General features: G+C 41.8%; 1 protein-coding gene across 11 annotated transcripts in view; it reads right to left on the bottom strand.

Annotated features, from left to right (window-relative positions):
• Positions 1-13378, bottom strand: part of RBMS3 (RNA binding motif single stranded interacting protein 3) — a 1614135-nt gene that overhangs the window by 1231892 nt on the left and 368865 nt on the right. The window lies entirely within an intron of this gene.

The following is a 13378-nucleotide window of genomic DNA, read 5'->3' as shown; positions in this document are numbered from 1 at the left end:
TTCCAGGGATTTATCCCTGTATGCAGGGATGGTTCAATGTTCGCAAATCAATCAATATGATACACCACATTAAAAAGCTCAAGAAGAAAAACCATATGATTATCTCAATAGATGCAGAGAAAGCATTTGATAAAATACAACACCCTTTCATAATGAAAACTCTAAGCAAATTGGGTTATAGAAGGAACATTCCTCAATACAATCAAACCAATTTATGAAAAACCCACAGCCAGCATCCTATTGAATGGGGAAAAGTTGGAAGCAATGGAAGCATTTCCACTGAGATCTGGTACCAGACAGGGATGCCCACTTTCAGCATTGCTATTCAATATAGTTCTGGAAATTTTAGCCAGAGCATTTAGGCAAGAAAAAGAAATTAAAGGAATACAAATTGGGAAGGAAAAAGTCAAACTATCCCTCTTTGCAGATGATATGATTATTTAGGGGATCCAAAGAACTCTACTAAGAGACTATTGAAACTCATAGAAGAGCTTGGCAAAGCAGCAGGATATAAAATCAATGCACAAAAATCAACAGCATTTATACACAGGCATTTTCACAGCTGAGAACAAACTTCTAAGATCAATCCCAATTACAATATCTACAAAATCAATCAGATACCTTGGAAAAAACTTAACCAAGGATGTCAAAGATCTTTAAGATGAGAATTACAAAATCTTAAAGAAAGAAATAGAAGAGGATACCAAAAAATGGAAAAATCTTCCATGCTCATGGATTCGAAGAATCAATATCATCAAAAGGTACATTCTCTCAAAAGCAATTTATAGATTCAATACGATACCAATCAAAATACCAAAGACATTCTTCTCAGATCTGGAAAAAATGATGCTGAAATTCATATGGAAGCACAAGGGACCTTGAATAGCTAAATCAGCCTTGTGCAACAAAAACAAAGCCAGAGGCATCACAATACCAAATTTCAGGACACATTACAGGGCAATTATAATCAAAACAGCATGCTACTAGTATGGAAATAGATGGATAGACCAAAGGAACAGAATAGAAACACCAGAAATCAATCCAAACCTCTACAGCCAACTTATATTTGATCAAGCATCTAACACCAATTCCTGGATCAAGGACAGTCTATTCAATAAATGGTGCTGGAAAAACTGGATTTCCACGTGCAGAAGCGTGAAGCAAGACTCCTACCTTACACCTTCTTGGAAAAGAACCCAGAGGCACAGACAGTCAAGGACAAAATTAACAATTGGGATTACATCAAATTGAGAAGTTTCTGTACGGCAAAAAAAAACAGTCAGGAAAGTGAAGAGGCAACCAATAGAATGGGAAAAATTACTTGCAAATTATGCAACAGATAAAGGATTAACAACCAGAATCTACAAAGAGATCAAGAAACTCCACAACAACAAAACAAACAACCCACTTAAGAGATGGGCCAAGGACCTCAATAGACATTTCTCAAAAGGGGAAATCCAAATGGCCAACAGACACATGAAAAAATCTTCAGCATCACTAGCCATCAGGGAAATGCAAATCAAAACCACAATGGGGTTTCACCTCACCCCAGTTAGAATGGCTCACATTCAGAAATTTACCAACAATAGATGCTGGCAAGGATGTGGGGAAAAGGGGACACTAACCCACTGTTGGTGGGAATGCAAACTGGTAAAGCCACTATGGAAGTCAGTTTGGAGATTCCTCAGAAACCTAAATATAACCCTGCCATAAAACCCAGCCATCCCACTCCTTGGAATTTACCCAAAGGAAATCAGATTGGCAAATAAAAGAGCTATTTGCACCTCAATGTTTATTGCAGCTCAATTCACAATAGCTAGGATATGGAATCAACCTAAATGCCCATCAACAGAAGATTGGATAAATAAATTATTGGATATGTACTCTATAGCATACTATACAGCAGTAAGAAAAAAAAAAAGAAATCCAGTCATTTGCAACAAAATAGAGGAATGTGGAAAACATCATGCTGAGTGAAATAAGCCAGTTCCAAAGGGACAAATATCATATGTTCTCCCTGATTGGTGACAACTAACTGAGTACCTAAAAGGAAACCTGTTGAAGCAAAATGGACACTATGAGAAACAATTACTTGATCAGCCCTTGTCCTGACTGTCAAGGAACAACTTACTACTTTATTCCTCTTAGTATTTTTTTTGTTCTACTTAATACCATTGGTTGAACTCTGTAATTAACACACAATTATGCTTAGGTTTTTAAATTTAACTGAAAAGTGTGAATAAGAAAGGGCAGAGTTGTACAGTTTGGGATAAGCTCAATCTGACTTGCCCCAAATGGTAGAGTTAGAAACGTGCCAGGGGATTCCAATTCAATCCCATCAGGGTGGCATGTACCAATGCCATCTCACTAGTCAAAGTGATCAGTTTCAGTTCATAATTTATCATAATGATAAGATTAAGAGTCAAAGGGATCACATACACAAGACTATTGTCTGCTAATACTAACTGATAGAATTAAAAAGGAGAGAACGATGCAACATGGGAAGCAGGATACACAGCAGACTCATAGAATGGCAGATGTCCTAAACAACACTCTGGCCTCAGAATCAGCCCTTAAGGCATTCGATTTTGGCCTAAAAGCCCATGAGAGTTTCTCAGGCATGGAAAGCCAAGACACTCTGGCAAAAAAAAAAAAAATGACCTAAATGAAATATCTCTGTGAGATCCCAGCAGGAAGAATGGGCCATCAAAGAAGGAGGTACCTTTCTCTGAAGGGAGGAGAGAACTTCCACTTTGACCATGGCCTTGTCTAAATAAGATCAGAGTTGGCGAACTCAAGAGGCTTCCATAGCCTTGGCAGCTCATGACAAGATCCTCAGGTGATTACTGACCTCATGATTTACAGTGTCAATTGTTAAATCAACAACAGGAGTCACTGTGCCCTTACTCCCCATGTAGGGTCTCTGTCCTTAATGTGTTTTACTATGTGAATTAATGATACAACTAGTACTCCAACAGTACTTTATACTTTGTGTTGCTGTGTGAGTGCAAACTTTTGAAATCTTTACTTAGTATACACCTAATTGATCTTCTGTATATAAAGATGATTGAAAATGAATCTTGATGTGAATGGGATGGGAGAGGAAGTGGGAGATGGGATGGTTGCAGGTAGGAGGGAGGTTATGGAGGGGCGAATCTGCTAAAGTCCAAAAGCTGTACTTTGGAAATCTATATTTATTAAATAAATAAAAGTTAGAAAAAAAGAAAAAAAAGTAAATGAATCTTGATTAAGAATGGGATGGGAGAGGGAGTGGGTGATGGGATGGTTGCAGGTGTGAGGGAGGTTATGGATGGAAAAGCCACTATAATCCAAAAGTTGTACTTTGGTAATTTATATTAAAGAAAAGTTAAAAAATTTAAAAAATTAAAAAGGAATATCGTCTCTTCTCCTTGATCCACATATTCCCATAATTTTATGATATCTTTTCCTGGAGGCACATTCTACTGGATTTCAAAACTAGAGAGAAGTGTCATATCTGTTTTATTCTATAATCCAGCCCTGATACCTAACAAATTATCAAGCTCAGATAAGAAGTTCTCAAAATGTATGTGACTGATAACTAACACTGATAATAAAAAAGGTCTCTTAATTTCATGATAATATTAAGCTTTCTATAGTCACTTCATTCATCCCTTGAGTCTTCTGGTTTCTGACTCAATGGGATGTGGGAACTAGGATAAGGCCTGAGTTCTAGAAAGAAAGAACTGTTTGCCCTCAAAATGATTATTAACAAGTAGATAAAGAAAGAAACTAAGAACAGAGAGAGATACTGGGACACAGGGACTCGTAGGGGTGTTAACAGAAATCCACAGAAAATACCTAAGGGAGCCAGCACAATACGGTCCAGAAGGGACACTCTCCTTTCAGGCCTAAGTGGGGGCTGGTGGTTGAAAACTCATCGGAGCTGCAGAAACATTCCCTACACTGCCTTTCAGTCTTCGTCACACACTCTAGCAAAACACACAATCACTTTTCTTTGGCCAGAAAATTCAGTCTATCTGCTCTCCTTATCACTGTGAAGAAAGGGTAAACTTTAAAATATATTTGTTTCCCCCATGTCCAAAGAGTATTTTACCATATAATAAGATGTGCCAGAGAGCCATCTTGCGGGTGATCCCTGTTTTTATCTGTAGAGGATTCATAGCTGAATTTAGGGAATGCTTTTCCCCCAAGTAATTACTATATCCATCTAATTCTGGCTGAAATAAACTCCTGTCATTCTGCTTATTCACTCGCCTACGTGAGCAAATGTAATTTCCTTGAGATAAAGTATGTTGACTGAATTGGTAAGAATGAAATAGGGAAAGTAATTATTCAAAAAAAGGAACAAAAGAACCCCAGGCCTGTTTATTAGTCCCTCAGTATAAAACCATGTGTTGAGTCAGGAGCTGTGTAAGTTCATGTCTTATCTCTGGCTAAAAATCTGGAATAAGAAATCTACATGTTTACAAATAGGCCCAAGAACATTAGCAAAGATGGAGACAAGGCCTTTTCTAGGGCGCATAACATGATGCCCCAAAGCCTGGTGCACTGACCAGGGGAGAGGCCTTAGGACCAACCACGGAATCAAGGTGCCTCTGGTCTGCCCTTGTTTCTCTTTCTCCCTACACAGAGGACACCTTGTACAATCTTCTATTTCCTCCCTTACAGGATCCTCCAAAAGATGGATTCAGTCTCCTTTCTTAAACTTCATTAACCCGACAACACTGAATCCATACGGAAGGAAGAAAGACTGAGAGTCAGGAGCTGTATAAGTTCATGTCTTATCTCTGGCTAAAAACCTGGAATAAGAAATCTACATGTTTACAAATAGGCCCAAGAACATTAGCAAAGATGGAGACATGCCTTTTCGGGGGGGGGGGGGGGGGAGGGAGAGGGGGAGGGAGAGTCCCAGAGACAATCATTTACAATCCACTGTTGGCTTCCAAGGTCCAAAGAACTTTCTCCCAGGCACCACATGCTCTCCAAGCCCACTGAGCTTCCTTGAAAATTACTGGGTTTTTTTTTAAAGATTTATTTATTTATTTGAAAATCAGAGTTACACAGAGAGAGGAGAAGCAGAGAAAGAGAAGGAGAGAAGTCTTCCATTCGATGGTTCACTCCCCAATTGGCCACAATGGCCGGAACTGCGCTGATCCAAAGCCAAGGGCCAGAAACTTCTTCCGAGTCCCCCACGCGGGTGCAGGGGCCCAAGGATTTGGGCCATCTTCTTACCGCTTTCCCAGGCCATAGCAGAGAGCTGTATCAGAAGTGGAGCAGCCAGTTTCTCGAACTGACGCCCATATGGAATGCCGGTGCTTCAGGCCAGGGAGTTAACCTGCTGTGCCACAGCGCTGGCCCTGCAAATTACTTTAAATTCCTATGACATTCCCCGTTCTCCTTTCCCCCACAGAAAAGGGGAGCATAAGCTTTTAGATCATGTTAGGCTCTCTGCTTCACCTCTGTTCATGCAATAAATCTGTGTATCTTTCCTTTAATTGCTCTGTCTCTGCCAGTTCATTCCAGGACAACTTCAGAAGAAAGAGAGGGGGAATTCCCCTACGTCTCCACACCTTCTATTTTCTTCACGATGTATTTTTGGCTGAGCAGTTTAAGGACATACTTCCTGCACTGGAGAAGTTTATAATGGAGGGCGCTTCAAAAACCTCATGGAGAAGTGTAATAATCGGATAAGTTTGTTTTGATGCAAAAAGTTTTTGAAATCCATGCACTGTGTGTGTGTGTGTGCACGCGCACGCGTGTGTGTGTGTGTGTGTTAAATAATGGGCATTTTCCATGAACATTTTGAAGTACCTGCCTACTAGAAACAAAATCTGCTCCACCTATAGATTGAAACTGCCAAGGGCTCACTCTCCCAGATAACTTTGCAACTAGGCAGAAAGCATGCAGCCTACATTTTATACAAAAGATGTGCCTATCAGAGGCATTGAGTTGGGAGTGGATCAAGGGTAGCACTGAGTGCCAGGGATAGTGATGTGCACTGATGTCCATGGAAACAGCAAAGACATTCTCAGCAGGCTGCTTCACTGGCCAGACTTGGTTTGGGGTATTCAGCTTCCATTTACTTCTGCCTGTTTCACCAACCTGATTTTCTTGCCTTCCAGGCAATTCAGTGAGTTACCCAGCTTAGTCTTAATAATTTACTGCTAAATTTTTCACAGTAAATTTCTGTTGCTTACCACTAAGAGTTCCACTAGTAAATGTTCCCGTCAATAATTCTCATCTCCAACACTCATAATATCCAGAATTCTATTACTGTGTCCAACACACTCTATGGCAAGTCACTGTGTTGCATACCTGATTCTTCTCTGTGCCATCCTTGAGGGCAGCCAGTCTGGTTTCTTTCCTATCCATAACCTCAGCCCACAGCAGAGAGCCTGACATATATAGTCATTTCAAAATGTGTGTGAAAATAAATGGTGCCATTGAAATCTTTGTATTGTTTCCCAGATAGGTAATTCATCATCTCTGTTTATGTTGAAATGGACATGGTCTTTCAGGTCTATTCCTAGACAGTGTTTGTTATTTGCTTATGAGTTTTTGTTTTTAGCCTGAGTGCAAGGACTGATCTTCATTAAACTTGGATCCAGTATCAGATGAGAAAATCAATGCTGCACAGGAACACAGCTAAGGGATAGTAAAAACCATGTCCAATCACCTGTGCCCCCACACCTTCCACACCAAGAAGCAGCACCACAACCAGCGCCCCAGTCCATTAATTCCCAAGTGATATGTGGGCCTATTGGCAGGTGGAAGTAAACAGCATTTATATAAAACATTGTGCCAAGGGGTAGGTGATAAGATTGTTAAGACACCAGTTAGAATGCCCATGTTGATATCGGAGTACCTGGGTTCAATACCCGGTTCTGCTACTGACTCCAGTTTCCTGCCAACGTGCACTGTGGGAAGCAATGGTAATCACACAAGTAGTTGAGTCCCTGCTACCCATGTGGGAGACTTGGATTGAGCTCCAGTTTCTCAGCTTTGGACCTGGTCCAGCTCTGTTTTGAGCATTGGAGGAGTGAACCAGTGGATAAGAGATATCTATTCTCTCTCTCTCTCTCTCTCTCTCTCTGTCTGTCTTTTTCTCTCTCTCCCTCTCCCTCTCCATGTACCATCAAATAAGTAAAAATTTTTTTTGAAAATTCGAAAATACTGTGTCCAGTCAGCTGATGCAAACAAACAAACCATGGCAGATGAAGGTGGCCATGGGATGATGTCTAGAGTGTGCTGTACTGACTCAAGCAATCTCAGCATACCCAAAGAGGGTGTCAATCTTTCTACCATCTCACCGTATACACTGAAACTTCCCCCAATTAAGTACTTCTCCTAAGCCATCTGCTAGACTGTCATCCCTTCAAGCAGCCAAGGCTCACAGGGGATGCCGTTCTGTACCCCTAAGACTCCCCAGGTTCTAAAGAACATCACTTTTACTTCAGTATCCCTCGGGAGCTGATGCTCTCTGAACAACGGCTTGAGTGTCTACTCAGCCTGTCTGGAGTGTGGCGTGGGGTGAGAAAGGTCAGGTGTGGAGCTCAGGGTACTGGGTTTGCATCTGGGCTAGCCCACTTTCTACTTGTGTGTCCCTGAGCAAGCCAATGAAGTTCATTTTGCCTCCATTTTCTTCCCTACAAAGTAGTTATAATATATTAGTAATTGGTCACAGAAGTGAATGACTATTCCTATTATCATTGTGGTTGTTGCCAGGCATTCTGTTCAGTACTTTATCCAATTTATTTTTATAGAAAACATATAACATCCTTTATGTAAAATCTTATTCTTAACCCTATTTTACTGATGGGGATGCTAAGGTCTAGAGAATTTAAGTAAACTGCTGGAAATCTCTGTTAGCAATGGGTGAAACTAGGATTCAATCTTACAGTTCTCTAATTCCCAAGAACACCCCTTGCCTTCATATGCCACGCTGCCTTTCCCATTAGATGCTTCCTGCCTCCTGTCTGTGCTTTCCGTTCCTACAGATGGATGGATGCACGCATCACAGATAATGAAGTTGCCTTCCAGCCTGTCACTTCATTCCTCAAGGAACCGCGTCACATCCCTGAATCCCTGCACCTTGCAGCCTCCCTCCCCCTTAGCCGTCTGCACCTTCTCTGCTCCCACCCCAAGCATAGATGCAGCCTCCATTGCTCCTATGAGGAGTACATCAGAAGAGCCTTAAGCTTTTAACAAATGACATTTCAGAAATACAATTTCAGAGACTTCATGGAGGACTATAATTGAAGATGGTATTGTCACTAGTGGCAATGGAAAGCTGACTGTATTTGTTTCTCTGTCCTCTTGCGTTCCCTGCAGGTACCACATAAAAGCATTAAAAAATAGCTTAACCTGAGCCTTGCTGAGATCTCCTGAAGGGGAAAACAATTCTTTGTCACTCCTGCTACAAGGTTGAAGCCATTCTTAAAACAGAAATGCCTACTGTAATGACTCACTGGTGGCTTCCTAATGGCCTGTTCTGTTGTTAAATGTCTCATTTTACATGATAGATCACTGGACCATTGAATCAATTGTTTGTCACTAGGCTGAAAACACACCTTTGCTGCTGCTGATCTTCCTAGAAACAACCACCCGAGCCTACACACCATATTGGCTCTCCATCCTTAGCCTTATATTTGGGGCCTTGCCTGCAGACTCCAACTCCTTGGGGTAGGACTAGTCATTCGTTATTTGTGCAATAGGTAGTATTCCATGAGAAATCTCTATGTAGACCGTGGGAAGCATTTAAGTAAGCCTACCTGCCAGCCAAAACTAGAGAGCCCAGAAAAGGCCGTATTTTGAGAAATTAAGGACACAATTGTTTGATGAATTTAAACTCATTGATTTCAAATTAAAAATAAAGGTGTTATTTTAAACTAATAATTCACTCCAGGACAGGCAATGCTTTCTTCAATACAAATGTTAGGAAGGGGCCGGCGCCGCGGCACACCAGGCTAATCCTCCACCTTGCGGCGCCGGCACACCAGGTTCTAGTCCCGGTCGGGGCGCCGGATTCTGTCCCGGTTGCCCCTCTTCCAGGCCAGCTCTCTGCTGTGGCCAGGGAGTGCAGTGGAGGATGGCCCAAGTGCTTGGGCCCCTGCGCCTGCATGGGAGACCAGGAGAAGCACCTGGCTCCTGCCTTCAGATCAGCGCAGTGCGCCAGCCGCGGTGACCATTGGAGGGTGAACCAATGGCAAAGGAAGACCTTTCTCTCTGTCTCTCTCTCTCTCACTGTCGACTCTGCCTGTCAAAAAAAAAAAAAAAAAAAACAACAAACAGACCAAAAAAACAACAAAAAAACAAATGATAGGAAGGTTTTTCATTTGCCAACAAAATTATACATAAAATTATAAATTGACAATTTCCCAAGTTATAGTATTTCAGCCTTTGGATGGTATAGAGCTATTAAAATGATCTTTACAAAAACTGTATGATGACATGGGAAAGAAAAAGTAACAGGCAAGTTATCTGTTATTATCTATTATCTATTATTATCTATTATCTATTATCTAAATTACCTATTATTAAAATTATCTATTACTTTAAAATAACTATTTTAAATAACCAATTTTATTCCAAGTTATAAATAACTATTTTAAAATAACAAATTACTTATTATTTACAACTAACTAGGAAAAGCAAACCAGTCTCTGCATGGGAGATGACAAAGAGGGAAACACAGGAAAGCAATATGATACACTAGTAGGATACTTAGCAAGCTCATGGAAAAATGAAATTCAAAGATGAGTTTATTTTGGTGAAAAACAATTTTGAAAAGCAAGCATATGAGGACTATTCTGAAAGTTCATGAAAAATGTGCATTGTGAAGATTTTTTCCACCAAAATAAACTTTTTAAATTCTATTTTCCATAAACCTTTTGAATATTCTCATACAAAATGTTAGTTTATAACAAAACAGTTGAAACTTCAAGAGGTATATCTTGTTTCCCTGTGACCACAAGTATTCATTAAGACAGGAATAAAAATTTCTAGATTTAAAGAAGCTAGGGAGATATAAAAATCATCACAGAGTATATGCATACCATATCAAGAGCTCTTTTCCCTTTATTAGTCAGAATAAGACAGGCTGTGGTGCAGTAATGAGCCATGCCCCAAAGCTCTAAGACTTCATGTATATTGTTTCTTAGCCTAAGTTCTCCATGGGTCCACTGGCTCTCCAGGGTTGTTCCATGTATTGACTACTGAGTCCACTATCTCACTGGGCTCTCCAGAACACCTGACATCCAGGGTTGCCAGGGTAGGGAAAGAGGTAGTTGGAGAGTGACATGAGAGATTTTTTATTGCTGTTAAAGGCTGAATTGTGGACCCTCAAAATTCACCCCTTGAAGCTCAAACCTCCAATGCATTAGGAGATAGGATCATCAGGGGGAATTACAGCTTAATGAAGTCATAAGGATATGGCCCTAATCTGATAGGGTTGTCCATGTAAAAGGAAGAGACAACAGGGGTCTTCTCTCTCCACATGCATAGAAGAAAGACCATGTGAGGATGGACACAGTAAGAAGGTGGTTTTCTACAAGCCAGGAACAGACGCCTTGCTGGAAGCCATATTTTTACCACAGCTGTGAGAAAATAAATACTCGTTATTTATGCCACATGGTCTGTGGTATGTTGTCATGCACTCAAGCGGACTGGTGCTCATACAACTGACTTCACCTAGATGTGACTACCTCATATCAGACCACAGACCACTGGTCAGGACTAGTCAAACAACTGCCTGGAGCCTGGAAATTCTCATTCTCATATGCTCAGAAGGAGAAGAGAAACGGGGTAATTGGTGGGCTTCAGTAATACACACATTCACCCCCAAATGAAGACTAGCAAGTCTTGAGCTAGGGCAGACAGACAGACTGCCAGGAAAAAAAAAGACAGAACAAGAACTAGTAAAGAATTAGTGCTGCTTCCAGCCCTCTCAGATTTAGTGCCAAGGGACAAGGAGTAAAGGACATGTGTCCTCTTGAAATTCTGGAAAACTGGGATGGCTTTACTTGCTTCTGTTCCGGAGGTCTATGAAACCAAGCGGTTCCCCAAAATACCATGGATTTGCAGGTCATGAGGAGGCTACATCTTATCACACAGTTGGAGGCTATCATCGTGAACTGGTTGCCAGTGGCTTATAGGTGTTTCCATGGAAGATTTTAGAATATCAAAAGGCTTACGATACCTGTTATCTGAATGTCTGTGTCCCATCAAAATTCATGTGCTGAAACTTCATCTCCAATGCAATACAATAAAGAGGTGGGGCCTTTGGAAATGCTTGGGTCAGAGACCTCATGAATGGAATTTGTGTCTTTAAAACAGGCTTGAGAACCTCTGTTTGTCCCTCCTCCATTTGAGGGCAAAGCCAGAAGAACTCTCACCAGACATAGAATCTGGTAGCACCTTGATTTCAAACCTCTAAGCTCCCAGAACTCTGAGAAACCTATTTCGATATTTATGAATCATCCAGCCTGAGAAGCTTTCGTTACAGCTGCCCAAATGGCATACGACACACCTGTAGATGGACATGAAGACAAGGTCAAGGGATGGGCCAGCTGGTGGTCTGGAAGTGACACTGGAGACGGGAAACAGCAGCATCTGTAGAAAGCTCCCTGTTTTTTATTCTCTATAAGACAGAGTTAACAGTTGGAGATGCTGACACAGAACTGGAATTTATAGCTTCAATAAGGACAACGGGACTCCACAACAGCAGAGGCCATGTGGCATTACTTAAAAGACAGAGGCAAGATGGATGGAATTACTGTGAGGGAAAGCAAAGTCAGTGTGGCAGCCAGGGTTTCTTGACCTGCAAAACTCTGTGAATACAGCTAATAGACCATAGTACTGCTAACAGCAGGATAGATGTCTAGTAGTCTATGGCACATACAGCTATCCACTCCTAAGTAAAGAATAAGATGTTGCACCTTGTGACTCAGAACTGTAAAAGAAATGCTCAGTATTGCTTGGATCTCTGGAGTTTGGAGGCAGCATATAACACGCTGGGGAATACGGCTCAAAACCATATTCAGATGACTCAGAAAGGTGCTGGTTTTTATGGTACTCAGAGCACGAGGAAATGTTGCGGCCATTCTAGGAGGCAGTGCAAGAGGTCCTTCTACTCAGGCGGTGATACCTGACAGGTCTAACTGTACTACAGGAGTGTTGAAACAGATGCAACACATTGTCCATGACAACCTCCACAGAAGGGCATGCCCGTGGCCCTTGGGTCCTACAAGACCAGGCCTTCTGCAGGAGAAAATTAGTTACCATTTGAAAAACAGTTCTGGGGTGTAAAGGAGCCTAGTAGAGTTTAAGAGCCTGAACAAAAGGCTCCAAGTACTGCTGTGTCTGCAATGGCCTCATTTTGAACTGGCATTACCATACCTTCCAAATCACAACATTGCCCAGGACTACAGTAGCAACCCATCATTTGATGGAAATGGCAGCTTAAGGACCAGGCCCCAACAAGTTTTAAAGACCTAAGTAATTTGCATAAAGAAGTAGCTCCAAGAGCCCCAGCCTGCCCCTAAATGTTTTGATGCCTCTCTGTAGGCTCACACCTATGGCCTCAGGGGGACAGAGATGATCAACTGTTAGAGGAGAAAAGCACCTAGGCCTTGTTCTCTGGGGGACTGGCCCTATATATTGTGCTGGCTAAAAACATTGCCACATTGCGCCCTCTGTCACAGGTGACCCTGAGGGAAAGCAAGGAAGTAAAATGCTCCTAGTGGGCAAAGATGAGAAAAATGCATGCCATCATTTACGCTGTGTGGCAGAAGAAATGACCTGAGGAGTAGCCTGGCATAGAACACTGGGCGTTCCTGAATGCCCTATCGTCTTGCTCAGCTGCTTAAAAGGAGTAACACCAGAAGATCACACAAGGAAACATGGGGACGAGACTACCTGCTGATGTTTGTGTTTCATATCACAGCTCATTTAAAGCAAACACTGTAGCCAGTGATTGCACAAAGGGTCTCTGAAGAGGGTAGCAAGGGTGAAGGTTATCCTTGGGCAAACAGAATGGGTATTCTCTTACCAAGGTCACAGCTGAGTGCTCGGCCTATCTGTGGCAGAATCTGATACTGAGCTCTCAGCTCACCACTCCCGCCTATGAAGACTAGCCAGCCACATCCTGCAGACTGACTTAAGAGCAAGTTCTATCTGGAATTTACTTTTCGGAATTGGCATTTACTCCAGATACGGAATTGCCCGGATGGCCTTCATTCTCTCGGGCAGTACCAACATCCGAAAACTTCCAGAGTGCCTTATTCGTAGTATGATATCCTGCTAATCACCACCGAGTAAGTGACTCATTCTATGGCAGTGGTGGTGCAATGAGGGAAATTTATCACTGGGTCCATGC

The sequence above is a fragment of the Oryctolagus cuniculus genome, chromosome 4 (genome assembly GCF_964237555.1).
Source record: "Oryctolagus cuniculus chromosome 4, mOryCun1.1, whole genome shotgun sequence".
Lineage (NCBI taxonomy): Eukaryota > Metazoa > Chordata > Mammalia > Lagomorpha > Leporidae > Oryctolagus > Oryctolagus cuniculus.
Note: the sequence above shows the minus strand (reverse complement) of the source record. Positions and strands in the feature narration are given on the sequence as shown.